Below are 15,683 nucleotides of genomic sequence, written 5' to 3' on the forward strand. Positions count from 1 at the left end.
CAAAGTGCTAATAAAATATCTGAACTGTACCATTTTATTTCTGCTAACAAACAGTAAATGCAAGGATTCCTAGAAACCTCAAGCCACCTTTATGACACTGATTTACTTTAAGAAATGACTGATTGGGTGAAATTGCACCTAATGATATCTGCAGCACTTAGTGCCACTCACTAAAGGGAAATCACCATTTATAACCATACGTACTCCTGGGTAAAGATAAAACTAAAATTTTATCTTACAGGAAGCTGAATCACAGAAACTTGTGAACTAACATTTATACCATATTTTTAAATTTATTCTAAGTCACCGATAAATTCTCTGGATTTTGCTGCCTTCAGCATTTTCAGAAGCAGCTCCCCCGCAGGCTCAAAAAAGTAGCCAAAAAGTACCCAAAAATGTTCCTAAAGCTGCTGTTCCTGTGCTGCTCCCCCTGCATTAACAATTCCAACTGCAGAAGTGCACAGCAGCATCACACTCAAACCTGCTCCTGCAGGAAAAGGTTCTCATGCTTTCTGAAGGACAGGGCTGCCTTGGGAAGAGGTGGGGGAGCCATTTGAGGTTTTAGAGTTTTGTTTTCCCCCTCTGACTGGGTTACTGCACCGCTGTAATAGCCAGTGTAAGTAGGAAGGAGGAATATGGGGTCAGAGGTGAGGAAATCAAAGCTGCCACTCTGACTGCAGCACAGACCCAGAATGGTCCAGGCTGACCTTGAAACTGCACCTTAAACCATCTTGGATAAGATATTCATGCATTCCTTCCCATAGCCATTTGTGCAGGTTTTCCTTTTAATTAATTTCTGGATATGATAGATTGTGCTTTCAAGAGCTATCACGCTACCATATTAAATTTTAGAATCATTAGAAAAAGATATTGGAAAAAAAGAACAAAAATATGAACTTCAGAAGTTAGGCATAGAATAATAACCATAGGAAATAACAGTCTCAAACACCTTGGAGTTTCAAACAAGCTGTTTTCCAAAGGTAAAGAAAGGTCATCATGTTCTGACCTCAACAGTTATTTATCTGTTTCCTCACATTCCAGAAGTTTATGTTCTAACCATCAGAGTATAAAGTGTCCCATTAATTTACTTTTTTCTTATTAGCAAATATTACATATTTTGTACAAACGGCAATCTATCAAACACTAGGGTGCACCCATCTCACCTTGTAACACTGAGGGTCAAAAAGCTGCTTCTGGATGATTGGAGAATAACTTTTTAAAGCTTATTCTGCCCACCTGAAGTAGGGGTTTCAAGCCAAATCTGTCATAACTCAACATTCCCAGAATATTCTGCACTAGAATTGCTTCTTCCATCTGTTGTGGGAATTCAGAGGGGCTGCATCTGCTCTACTTTGTCCGAAGCACTTCACTTGGAACAGAAATGAGCAGCACTCCTCCAGTCTGTGTGCTGACTTCAGGGCAATTAGGCAGCACCTGAAGGGAGGTGCAAGAGGCAGGGATTTGCCTGGCAGGCTGGAAGCCCACTCTCAATCCTGTTACTGGGAAATGCTCTCAATGGGTGACATTTACAAAGAAGAAGCTACTGGATCTCTTGGCTGGCAAAGATGTCTTTTGTGCCAGAAGAACATTCACAGTCTCATCCAATAAATTTAAATTGAAAGTGCCCTTAAATTCCATTATTTTATTTTTAATTTTTTTTAAATTAGGTTTCACCCAATAGTTTGGAACAAATCAATAGTGTTACATCTTTATATTTGTTGATTCCCTCCTAAACCCATGTGTCAGGTTGTTATTGCTGAGTGCAAGTGCTTCCTTTTGCAAAGGCTGAACCTCATAATCCATTTTGCATCTAAACCCAATCTGCACAGAGAGAAAAAAAAAAATTGTCCAACAAAACACACCAAGAATCCTCATGTCTGTATAGGCACTGAGGCATTCCAGAGGCTTTGTGCTAAGCAGCTCAAATAACTTTTATGGAAGTGTTTAGACCATCAAACCAAGGAACTATAACCATTCCAAACATGTTTTCCTTCTGTACTCTGTATTGAAAAGTAAATGTCCTCCTACTTACCAGTGTCCCATCTGCTCTTTTCAAGCCTGGTGACTATTCACTCATTCAGTAACCCTAAAAACGAGAAAGCAGGAATGCTTATTTTAGGTGCCACTATCAGGTTTAAGTTGATAGATCCCAAATTCAGCATTTTCCACAAGCATTTAAACATGACATAGTACAAAAGAAAAAAAGTTGAACAATACTCTACAACTTGATAAAAGTTTTCCCAAAATCAAGATCTTTGCAATAGATCTGAACATTTCTATGAGAGACAATATCTGTTTCTGCCATCCTCTTCATTTTCTCTTCAGTCCCTAAGCATGGATTTGGTACCTATGGTGCCAAAAGTTAATTTTAAGATTAAATTAAGAAAAAAAAAAAAACTCAGACTGTATTCTACAATGAGAAAAAAGTATTTACACAGCTTTGTAAAACAGTCCAAAACACTTAGTTTCCATCAAAATCTTATATATATAAATACATTGCCTTATTTACTTATTTTGCAAGTCATTAATTTTTTAAAAATATTTTCCTCCATCTTAAAATTTTGTGGCAGATTTAAACCTAGGTTTATTAACAGAAGCATCATAAGGACCTTAATCTAGCTTGGACTTAGCCTGTGCTCAGTGTCTCTTCTAGCTCTCATGAGAGAACATTTTGGGTGAATTGTGAGTCATCTCAGTGATCCCCACAAATGGAAAGCTGTCAGAAACTTCTTTCAGTATAACAAAGAGGTTGACAAAGGCATTTCTTTTTCCTACAAAAAAGTAAAATAGCAATAACAAAGACCAGCACTTGAATAGTAACATGAATTTGTACACAATACTGTGTTCAGAGGCAATTAAGAGTTTCATTTACAGCAGCTTGTTACCAAAGTAGTGCCAGCAGTGTTTATTAATTAAAGGTGTTTTTTCATCCTTAGCTCCTTTGTGAAGAAAGTGAGAATTAGTCTACTGTTTCTGGGGAATTACAGTTTTCTAATCATTTAAAAAATGAGGGTGACTAGTTCTGCCACCTATTTGCCCTGCAAACATTCTGCCTCTTATACATGCCAGGATTATGACAGCTCTGTTTCACACTGCCTATACATTACTTTAAATATTGCTGCTGTACAGAATCAAAATTATTTTGTCCATCAACCAAAATCTTTGCTGGTGTTCTTTTAAAAAAGCTCTGCTCTTGGCTTTCAGAAGAACATGTTGTTTCATTCCCCTAAAGAAGCTCAGAACATCAAGGAAAATAACATCAAGTGATAGTGGGTTCAAACATATTTCTAATCTTTACAACCCTTCAGTACTTACATTAAAAAAGTGAGGCATAATTTATTTCTGATGAAACAGAGTTGCTCAGCTTTCTGCTAATAGGATCCTCAGGGCAAAAGGGGTAGGGAAAGCACTGATAAAAGTAGAGAGCTTCATTTTACTGTTTTTTTTCCTAGTCTGGAAACAATAAATTAATAATAGTGTTTACTCTGATTATCGTTGATTTAGGATAAATTGTTCTCATTTAGCAAATGGGGAAATGAAATTCAGTGCCCAAGGGACAGAGAATGTAAATCTGTGCCAAAGGCTACAACTGAAGACACATTTACAGATCCATTCTGAGTTCCTGGATTAATTCCAGCCATTGCTGATAGTAGGGAGGCTGATATTCCAGTACCATTTACCAGTTTAATGATGCAAGTTGCCACTCCTTTCTCCTCCTCTCTCTTTTCTTCCCCTTCTGCTCTCCTGTCCCTCATAAAACTTATCTGCTTTTTTATTAATCCTTGAAGGGCCACTAGCTTTCAGGCTTTTGGAAAAGCCAGTACAATTCTTTCTCAGAGGTACACACCTATGTTTTAATACTTTTAATTCATCCAAAATTATTCTTCTGCCAGCCAACCCTTATTCAATGTAGGAATTGAGCAGGAAAAAGTGAAAACCTTGAAATATCATAATGTACTACTAAAAAAGAAGGAATTCTCAGGAAAAGCATCATGAAAGCAACAGAAACACCATTTTTAATCCAACAAGACATCTTGGACAACGTGTACTGTTAAAGGTATTTTCATCTCCTTAAAGTGCTGTGGCATCATCATACCTCCCATACTTGACAACAAGGAAAGAGGGCACATAACAGTACAGGAGGTGATGACAGACAGCAAAAGCTTCAGGCTAGTGCTGCATTTCCTGCTATGGAAAGTATCACTGTTTATTACCACTCATTAAATTTTAATTTGATAGAGCATCTTTAAAAGGTCATTTTAAAAGATGAGAGTATTATAGCTGATATTACTGACTAGTTAGAACTTTGAGAACACAAATCCTTGGACTTGTTGCTTTCAATTATTAAAGATAAGGCATAAATCTGATAAATTCAGCTCTTTTTAATAAAAAGGAGTTTATTATTTTGCTATGTATCTAGCCCAATCATTTGCCTTGAGTTCTCTGATAAATACCTTGGTCTTGAAAATGGCATTGTATTACTACATTGATGTATTAATTCCCTCATATTGCATATATTTTACCATATAAAATATGCAATACTTTACCATATTCTAAGATGGCATATCCCTTAATGTTTTAGTTACTTATCACATTTGCTGCTTTTAACATTTACACACCATGCATGGAAGCAACAATATCTGCAAATATCAAACCAAAGATTAATTGACAAAACAAAAACTGCATACCTAGAGTAGCACCCAAAGTATTCAGCAGGCATATCCCAATAGCATATTCATTATTTCCATCGTAATATTCAGAGCAATTTGATGCTGCTTAAAAATCCACTCCAACAAATCTTGGTGCCAAAATGGGTTTAGCACAAGTGTGCAGGCTACCACTGCTTCCTTCACAAGTTGTCAATGGAAATTAGAGGTACAGCTGATCCATTTCTTCTAAGAAAACTGAATTAAAAGTGCATAGATGGTCAGCTTTAACCCTTAAAACCATGAGTTTAAACCTGAAACTCAATTTCTTTACTGCTAGTTTGAAGACACCTTTGTGACCTGTTCTAACAGCTTCTCCTCATTGGCACAAAGACCGTGCTGACTTTGAACGCTATCAATGGCTTTTGGCGTCCTTGATTCGGGGTTTCAAATGATCCAGAAATGGCACAGGGATGAGCTTGATGTACTTTTGAATGGCTCTGTTTGTACTCATAGCGCTGCTCTTTTGAAGGACTTTTGTTTTCAAACTTGGATGTAACAGGATTATGCATTTACTGGCTGCTCCTCACCCAAATCAGTACTTGTGGCTGTGCTGCTGGACTGGAGAGTGGCAGTCAGGGAACACTTGGTTTTCACAATGGGAGAAAGGAAAAAAGCCAGAGCAAGCAAGACATACCAGTGTCAAAGACCATCCCCAAAGATCTGTAGAACCTAACCTGTGCCTCCTATTTCTTGTCCCCTTGGTTGCACACACTGCCACAGGAATGTTCTTTTAAATACTTTAAAAAATTCTTCGATTTCTGGATGAATTTGGAAATATACAAATAAACGTTTACTCTTTAGAGTCTTACTGGCACTAGATCCATCAGGTAGATTGAAGATCCCTTTCTAAAACTGAGTAAATGGCTTAAGATGTGACTTCATCTCTTTCTTAGCCTTACCATAATTTACATTTCAGAAGGAAACAGTAATGTTACAGAGATGAAAAAAAAAATAAAACTGCAAAGAGACAAGCCTTAGTATCAAATGAAGACTTCTTTCTAGGATATTTAAGTCAGACATTTGCAAGCAAATAAATAATAAATCAACACCATACATGGAAAACTAAAGAATGTAATGATTGCAGGGTGTAGATTTCATCTTCTCTTTACTATTATGAATATCATTACAGAACACTGTTTAAACACATCTTGAAGCAGAGAGATCTGTAACAGATGTGTGTTCCCAACTACTGGTCTCAGAAAGACATGCCTTCCTCTCACCTCCATCCATCCTTTATTTTCAAGCTTTCCCAAAGTTTTAGACACATCTGCATCACTCATTGCTGAGCTTTAGGCAGGACGTCTGAGTTTCAAGTCTTATCCAGGTCTAAATCCAGCAGAAATTAAGGATTAATCTATCCAAGACCTCTTGGAATATCAATCCAATACTTCCCTTCCACATGGGTTCAGTCAGAGCACACACAAGTGGGTGTTTTAACAGTCAACTCCACTTTTTTTAATGCACAACCAGAGAAAATTAAAGCCTAGTTGCAGCTGACACACAGACACAGGGTATGTGATGCCTTGTCTAAATAGTTTGTTTAGACTGACCAGATCAAACTCCAGATGTCAAACTGCACTCAGAGAATGAACTAATAGATGACAGTGAACACCTTCAGTCCTTGGTTAGAAAGGTTTTCCAGGCTGCTAGATATAATGCCAGATTCAGTGAGATGTGTGATTTCACTTCTGCTCCTTGGACTGCTTCTATATTTGAACTGAAATTACAATGGACTTGTTCTGAAGGGAATGCTTGAATCAGGTACATCAAATATAGCCACCTGCTACTATTAAATAGCATTTGTAGTTTGCCCACTGTGATATCATCTTGTAAGTAAAGTTCAAAACCTATGAGAAAACCTGCTCTAATAAGAAATCCATTTCAACAGAAACACCAGGTTACATTAAAAAAAAAAAGAATTGGTTTCTTAATACCTTTTTAAGTAGCTTTGGCTAAACTGCAGGGAAACATCCACCTACCTTTAGTTATCCAACTGTACCAGAAAAAAGAAAACTTTAAAAATCACAACCATTTTCCAGGATACTTGATTGAATTTTGTCATTCCAGTAACAAGCAACAGCCTTCATGTAATCCATCACCAAAATCATGAATGACTCCTAAAATTTATAGTAGAAACAGATGTAAACCTTAATTCTAGAAACAACTGAGAATCAACGCTTTCCCTGAAGCATTCTGACTTTCAGTCTGTCATTCTAAACAAAAATGAGGAGTCTAACTCAGAGAATCAGATGTTCTTGAATTTGCTCCAGAGTGAGATCTTTATCTGCACAGAGCCATGAGCACATTCACACCGCAGAATGATCAATGCATTTGACTCTAAACCCATGGCCTCTATAAGGCCTCCAAAGTTCTTTAATTGCACTTGCTTTCTGCTGGTAATAATTCCTTGACAGGATCAGCTTCATGGTATGATGTGCAAAGCTTCCAAAGGTTCTGAAAAAACAATTTCCACAATAGCCTCTCAACTCAAGAAGGAAGTAGCACAGCTGCCTGCAAACTGACATTCCTGGAGTTTTTTTTCACACCATTTTCTGATGACCTTACCTATTATTTTTGTAAAATCTTTTACATATGTATGTCAAAAGGACTTTTTTAAACAAGGGCAGCTGGTTATGGAGAGCACAGGAATAGGAAGGAATAACATATCAGGAAGGAAAATGTCCTTTCAAATGCAGTTTGCAAACTCAACCTTGTTTGCTGTATACTGCGTATTTTTTAAATAATGCACAAATCATCTCCAGTACCATGGAAATAATCAACACAGAATCAAAACCTGGAGCTTCTACTAGAGCACAAATCAAAAGCTGTTGGAATCCAGCAGCTGGAGCCTGTCTCATTATTTCACTGCACTTTGATGTGCTTTTCAGCCAAGTATCTCAGAGATTTACTTACAGATATGTCTATCTACAAATTCTACATTGCTTACACATTATAGTTTCCAACAGAGATAAATACAATGAGTTCTCATTAAAAAAAAAAGTCTTATATTAAGCTCAAAATCCTGTAAATAGAGGAATTGAAAATCAGCTGCATCTAATAAAAGAATCAAGTTTGTTATTGACTTTGAGCTGGTAGTTTCCATTAGATTATCCATCATACTTTTATTATGTGATCAACTGCCTAATTAATTTCATACTCATGCATTTAGGCAGAAAGCTGTATGTTTCAATGAGCTTTGCTATAATCCTGCACCTGCGGCCTCAGAGATTTAGACAGCTCTCTATCATAAGTTTATACTGTGCCTATAATCATGTCAGCTGGAGTATGCTTCCAACTATCCAGGCTGTTGAAATATAACAGTGTTTAATTTCTGAGGCACTAGAAAATTTGCATCTGTGGTTATGTATCTTTGGACTTTAATCAGATGAAAGTCACTGAGAGATATTAAGAGAGTTAGATACAATATTCTGCTCAGACAGTTTCAGTGGATGTATCAGACACTGTTTTGATTTTCCTTGCTTATCTAGTAATATGAACAGATGCAATCTATGCTATTGTATAATGAATGTTGATTGCCAACAGTATTTGATTTTGCAACCATTCTGTAGTGATAATTAAAGATAACTTGATATCCTATACAGTGACAGTTAAAGATTGCTTTGTATGCATTATTGCATAAATAAATGCCACAGAGAGAATGAACAACTCTCTACAACTTTTTTATCTAGAATATATTTCAGGGCAAAAAAAGGTCACAAGTCTTAATAACACAGTAATCTTCTTTGCAAAATTTCATTTATCCTTTATTTTCTTCTGGCTTGTGAAATTGACACAAAGAAAAGTTTCAGTAATTTAGGTTTCATTAGCTGTACCTTCCCCAAAAAGGACAAGAAATGCAGTCTGATGCTTCCATCATGCTATCACCCACTGATCACACCAAACTAAACAATCCAAAAAAGGTGATACAGGAGCCAAGTTGGAGTTGTCCTTTTCACATCAGCAGCTCAAGGAAAGGACGGATAGCCCCAGTCAAAGGGATTAGCAATTGTGTTTTGTTTTATTTTCAGATTGGGCATAATGACTCTGTGGTTTTCCTGGATAGTGGAAGAAACCTGCCCCCGCCCTGCAACCACTGCTCTGCTCACATCTAGAATGTTCACTGGTTAGAGCATGTGTGAGGTGACACAGAAACGCATCTTTATTCACTCAGGTGTGCACAGCACTGGCATTCATCCTCGGCACTCCCTGTGTGCCCAGGAAGGCAGAGAAGCAGAAATACCTTCCTTTGTTCTGCCACAACCTAGCCCTTTGCTGACTATTTTGAGCTTGTACAGCCTATTTCAGTAACAGACACGGCCTCAGCCCCATGGACAAACAACATTGTGCCTCCAGCCCTGCAAACTGAGATGCCAGTTTGGGTAAGTTTGTTTTGGAACAATGCAAGTCTGTATGAAAGCAGTGTTTGACTGCCATGGGTGCTATATCCAGCACTAAGTAACTGATGTACATTTCCAGTGTCAATATTACATGATGATTTTTATCTCTGGAGTTTTATGTTTCACTTTTAATCATAATTCAACAGAAAAGACAGCAAGCTCCTTAGTTCACTGGTCAATATAGTTAGCAGGTGAACTCCTTATAAATGACAGATGTGCTTTCACTGCAGCAGCTCTTCCCAGCTTAGAAAGGATGTGTCAGGTGTTGAAACTTGCCAATTAAATTATCTTCATTCTTGATGTGAGCTGTAGTCATTGAGTACCTTGTGAGCTGAAATCTCCCTCCTCTCCTGCTCAGACTAACACCTATACATTCCATTCTGGATCACTGATAATTTGAAGCTGATAATTATTTCTGGTTTTTGCTAAGAAACTGAAGGATCCCTGTGCCTCTGATGTATTTCCAGTGTGTCTTTGTGTTTGTCAGAAAGCTATCAGCTCCCTGCCATCTAAGAAAGCATTTCTGCTGACATTTTCCTTACGACTTTTCATTCCAATTTATAAAATCACCTGTTGAGGAATTTTTATGATACCACCTACTTCCCATAGAGGCTACCACCTAAGCCTTGATTAGCTCACAGGAGATCAAACTCCCTAACAAGTTACTGTCAGTTGCAGTTTTTAAGACTAGAACTAGGTCAGGTTTATTACCTACATCAATTCTTTCATGTAGCACAACTAAGACAAAAAAAAAGGATTTTAGAACAAAAAAAAAAAAAAAAAAAGGAAAACAGGACTGAAAGTCAAACTAACAGATATAGAAATGCTTCTCATCTCAGAAGAGAAATGCCACAAATGATTTTTAAATTACCAAACCCCCGAGGCTGAAGCCATACAGTCTCCAGCATTGACTAAGAGACCTTACAATAGTGCAGGAGGTTTTGTTACAAACATAGCATATGAGCAGAATCGTTTGTAATATGGAATCCCTCAGATATTCATTCAGCAAAGGCTGTGAAATGATTTTTGTTCTGATGAGGATAGAAATAGATTTACACAATATTGATCTTCTCCAAGTCTTGGGATTGCTCTGTGTAGTTTTGGAAGAGCTACACTACAATAGAAGTAATAGTCAAAGCTTAATAAAAAGCTGGTTTGTATCATATTTAATTACATTTCCTTTCTCTTAACACCTCATGATAACCCATCTCTCCATGGAATCCCAGATACGTTTCTTCAACTAACATCCATTTAGTGTTAAATCTTTATTTTGATGTTTTGGTGTTTCAGGTTCTGATTCAAGAAATTCAAACAAACTGAGGGATCACAATACCTGTTAAAAATCTAGGGCTTGTGATTAAGTTCCAAAGGTTTTTGTGGTTTTTATTTGTACTGGCCAGCCAACCCTATGCCCATGGCTAGGCATAGAAGCAATCAAACATAGAGAACCATACTTACATTTTTTGGTTTGTTTGTTTTGTTTCTTTTAGTGGCAGCATCAGTGGTGCTCCCATTTTCAGGCCATCAACTACTCAGTGCTTAAGCAGAGAGCAACTGACAGCAGATAGAATAAACCTGCTTTTCCAAAGCACTGACAAAATTATGGCTACAGCATTCGTGGTTGTAAGGGAGAATTCTAACAAACCAAACAGATACAAAGTCTAAAAGAGTTAATAAGCAAAATTAAAGCTCTTAGGTAATCACAACTTCCTATTGTGGTGGTGTAATAATCATTATTAATCCTCTTGCTTGAGCCCACTGAGTTTGGGGATAAGCCATGGAACTAGATTCAAATGGCTTTAAGATATACTTTGCAAGAACAGCCATCCCAGGAGACAACATGACTGAAACACATTTTTGGGTCATGTCTCCTCTCCTGTACACTCCTTATTCCTGCCAGTACTAATTAATGTACAAGATCAGACAAACATTGCCAGCAAGTGTGTGACAAGCAGCCTAAATGGGAAGCTTTCCTAGCAGGAACAAAACACAAGGGAAGTGGGATGAGGTGTAGACAAAACACCATTATACTGATTTTGCCATCTCTATCATGTCAAGTGGAAAAGCTATAAGAAGCAAGGAAGAGCCTTGTGGGTCAGGAGGCTCAGCTCAAACACAGAATGCTCCTGCAAAGCCAGTTTAAAACACTCAAGGACTAAAGCTGTCCATCAGCTTCCAACTCCACACATGCCAACAAAACCAGGTAAACAAACTTACAGAAAAATTCTTCCCACAGGTCCTTTTCTTCAGCAGCTCCAGGCCTCCCATTGATCACCATCTCCTCCTCTTGTGAAACAGAGCAACACAAAAAGGAACAAAGCCCACCAGTGGCTTTACCTAGCAACATTTGAGAACAGAACCTGACATCTTTCCCTTCTGAAATCCATTCTTAATTAAGCTACCTGATCATGTTTCAACCCTTGCCAGCTTCTTCCATAAGGTCTTCACTTCATTAGGATGGTTAACAACACATCTGATCTTCCAGTGAAACCTCTCTGAGGTTAATGAGGGGGAGTTCTCCTAAAAATCCCATTCCCATGATCAGTTAGGACTGTATCTCACAAGAATGAGGTTTTGGGATTAGCTGTCTGAGGACAGGAAGCTGTGAGGCCTAACCAGTGCATCCTGGACTGTTGTGGCAGAAACCAGACCCAGCTGAAAGATACTGTGGTGATAAATGGCTGGAACAAAAGAAAACAAGCAACCAAAAAACCCAACTAACCCGGGTAGAGAGGAGGTCACCTACTTCTAAACACAGCACCCCAAGCTCTGACTTATTTTGTCTTAAGATAAGTTAGTTCCACTTTAACAAATGGAGCCGAAGTTCTTGCTTAGGAAAAAAAAATAAAAATCAATCAATACTCTTGAACATGGCAGGTCTAAAGACAAGAGCAGAAAGCAGATATTTAAAGAATAAAACTAATCCCCCCAAAGGAGAATTTATTTTAAAAAGTAAATAAATATGACCATCCTGCTCCTATTCCAAAGGGGAAAAAAGCACCTATAAAAACCTTTTAAAAGTCCAAAGAAGTTTCCGAACCTACAGATCCTTTGCCCTCAGAATCCTTGCTCGTGTGATTTATCTCTACTATACTTTATATACACTGCATCTGTATTCACAGGGATGCATTGTTGCACACACACAGCTCCCAAAGCTCTCCAGCTCCTATTTTTCCCTGAAACATTGGGATCCAGCCTTGCGTGAGCCTGCAGCACTCCAGATGGGTCACAGAGCCTTGCCAGCAGCCCTGCTCAACATGGCAAGATAATTTTACAGTCTTCTGTTTAAACATTGTGCAGTGAATATGACTTCTGATTCAAAATAATAATGACATATGGCACAGCTTTAATAGCACTGCCATTTTGGATGGGATGGAAGGATTTTTTTCTTTTTAATTTGCTTTATTAAAACACAATATCTGCATCAGCTACTGAGAACAGACAGCCAAGAGTAAGTAGGATGACCTATTCAACGTGGAAATTTTGTGCAAAGGCCTTCTGTGCAAGTTGGCTAAATCATGTAGCAGGGACAGGAGTTCAAAGGTCTGATGAAATGACAAAACATTAACACCTCAGTATCTCTTTAAATTGAAGAAGTGTGGTCCCAGGGTTTGCCTGACTCCCTTTCTCTCTCCTTTTCTTTACTTCCTTTTATTTCTATCAGAATACCTGACTGGGAATTAATCCTTGACAACCTTTGAAACCATTAAAATATTCAAGTTAATTTTCCTCCATCCTCCAAAATGTAGCTGTACTTTGGGAAGGTATCATGCATGTGATTTGTATTCCCTTTACACAAACTCAATTATTGCACAAGTCCTTTTATCATTTAAAGAAGGGAAGGAATTCAAGAGCTTGAAAGAGCTGTAACACAGTTGATCAACACACTGGCAGTGAGTGACAGTTTAAGACCCTCAATCCCACAGCTGAAATATGAAAATTATTTTTCAAATAGCATAACTGCATAACACAGAAATATCACTTCATTCCTACTCTGACAAGGAGTCCCTTCTCCAGTTGTACAACTTTGAACTTCACTCACACACTTTAAATTAGCTCAAGTTTCTTCCAGTCCTACCATTAACCTCCTAGCATTCAAATTCTTTGCCTTTGTCCAAGTCTTCCAAATTGGAGATTACTCTTACACAGCTTTACCTAAAGACAAAGACCAAAAAACCCCGAAACACCCTGAAAGTAATAGGTAAAGTAATCACAAAGTTAATTCAAATTTAATTTTAAAAAACCCCAAAAAAATATTGAAAGATTGATCATTAGCGTTTAGGGAAAAAACAAAATCGCAAACCCCACAATTATTTAATGTAAGTTTTGCCTCTTTTTATTTCCTGAATATTTGCATAATTCCTCTATGTCCCAGCTACACATCCTCAACCAGCCACCACATATCTGGGTGCAATTAAACAGAGGAAACATACCCCACACTATACTTACAGAATTACCAACACCCAGCTGCATTTAGGGCATTTCCTTACAATTACATGATATTTTCATTAAAAAAGAAGGGATATATGCAAGTGGTTTAAAGGCTCCTTCAACAGAATTTGTTAATGCTATATGGAAACTAATGGAAGTAATAGTCTTTTTTTTTTTAATATTTCAGTTTTAAAAGAAAAATACAATCCAGTAGTTTAGATTATACGAGCATTAGGAAAAGCAAGGAGATGCTTTCTTTAAACAGATGTCAAAAAATACAGTCCATATTGCTGTCCCTCTCATAATGAGGAAGAACCCTCACAATTTTCAGTCTGCCTTAAGCCAGTGTTAGAATCCACAACACAGGAAAGAAAAAAATGTTCAGCAATTCTCTCAGCCACTCTGAGCTGCACACTGCAAACAGCACACATCAATAAGCCTTGCTCAGGTGTGGATGAATGAAACCTTGCTCTCTTAAGAGCCTGAGACAGAACACCAGAGATTCAGAGCTCTCCCTCTTTCAAGCCCACTCCATCACCTTCCCCATTAGAGCCAGGAGATGGAGAGCAGAGATGAGACAAAGCCCCCCATAGTCTGCAGCCTGCATGAACCCGTCTCTCCTGAGAGCCTTCCTTCCCTAATAAACCCTTCTTGGGTTTAAACTTCCTCCTGGATCCGTGCATCTGACCTCCACACCTCTCCAAAAACATCTCTCCAAGATTCCACTTATCTCTTCAAATCTGTGGGCTCTCTCCTATCTTGATCCTTTCTCTCTCTCCGGCTCTGAACGGTTGTAGAAAAGCAGCTGCTCATAAATCCTCTGCTTTCTTTCCTGTCCAGCACTGCATCAGTAATCTTTAACAAAGCAGCTTATGGAACAGCATCCACAAACTGTGGAACAATTCTCAATTCCTGCACAGTGCTATGAATGGTCTTAAAAATAAAAAGAGATGGTGACCTATGAAGTAGAAATCTTTTGAAAATTGTGTTTTCCTGTTTTGCTTCCCTGCAACTTTACACTTGGATAGATTACTCATTTAGCAGCATAACTGCAGTGTAAATTTGAATATTTTAAAATCCTGTTTTTGAGAATTGGTTTACTATATATTCTGGAAAATGGATACCTCTCTTGTGACTTGTCTCTGCAGAGTATTGTCCACTGAGCAGTGTTTATAAAAAGGGAAATCCCTGGGAACTATTTTGCTTTGTTTCCAGCCTGTAGCAAGCCTTGCTTCTCAATTCTTCAGAGGGATGAGATACAGCTGTATTCCGGTGTTATTGTTCAAAAGCATTAAAGCATAAAATTACCATTTATTTCAAGGTGTAAGACAAATTAAATAAGAGAAAAAATGTATCTAATCTAAGTAAAACTTTTTTTTACTTCTAATATAACTTTATTTCTTGAAAGAGACTACATTCAGGTTGCTGATGAGTTAGTGAAAGAATAAAACAGAACACATAGAATAGTTTGCATCTACTTCTAACAATTATCATCAATCAGAAAAATGGTACTATATGCCTTTCAAATATAATGTGAAATTACTGGAATCATTCCAACATCAAGATGAAATCTTAAACTCTATGTTCACAATGGAGAAATTAATTCATCAACTTTACTGCTGGATCAGAAGTAGCCTTTAGCTCTGTTTAAAGGAAGAATGGGACAATAGACAAAGAAAGGATGGTTCTATAAGGAAAGTCTGGCACTCCCCATCACTTCACCTGGCACAGAAGCTGCATTTACCATGTAAAGACAAAGCCAGAAAAGAGGAATAAACTACACTAATCACTGGTAATATACAGTGGTGAATGGAGATTGAAAGACAACCTTATATACTTGCTGTACATTTGACAATGCATAACAGCAAGATCACAGAGACAAAGACCTTCATTTTCCCCAGAAAATAACTTAATTTTCATTTTAAAAACCCATTTTTTCCCCCTTTTTGTGCAAAACTCAAATTCCATTTGAGTTCCACATAATTAGGCTTGCTTCTGGAAAGCAAGCCTAATGCTCTACTTGCCCTTGAACATCTCTTTCCCATATTTAGAAGCATTTAAGGAATATGCTTCAGCTCTCCTTATAATGACCTCAAGGACAATGTCAATGCCACCAGCCCAGGCACTGTCACCTGCACGTTGAGGT

The 15,683-nt window shown here is 37.7% G+C and overlaps 1 long non-coding RNA gene across 1 annotated transcript in view; it reads right to left on the bottom strand.

Annotated features, from left to right (window-relative positions):
* Positions 1-1,671: 1,671 nt before the first annotated feature.
* The window catches only part of LOC132080589 (uncharacterized), a 58,577-nt gene continuing 44,565 nt past the window's right edge, over positions 1,672-15,683 (bottom strand). The window contains exons 2-3 of the long non-coding RNA XR_009419581.1: positions 2,033-2,086; positions 1,672-1,821 (exon numbers count right to left, since the gene is read on the bottom strand). This is a non-coding gene — a long non-coding RNA (uncharacterized LOC132080589). The remainder of the gene's footprint in view (positions 1,822-2,032; positions 2,087-15,683) is intronic.

Source organism: Ammospiza nelsoni, chromosome 16 (genome assembly GCF_027579445.1).
Source record: "Ammospiza nelsoni isolate bAmmNel1 chromosome 16, bAmmNel1.pri, whole genome shotgun sequence".
Taxonomy (NCBI): domain Eukaryota; kingdom Metazoa; phylum Chordata; class Aves; order Passeriformes; family Passerellidae; genus Ammospiza; species Ammospiza nelsoni.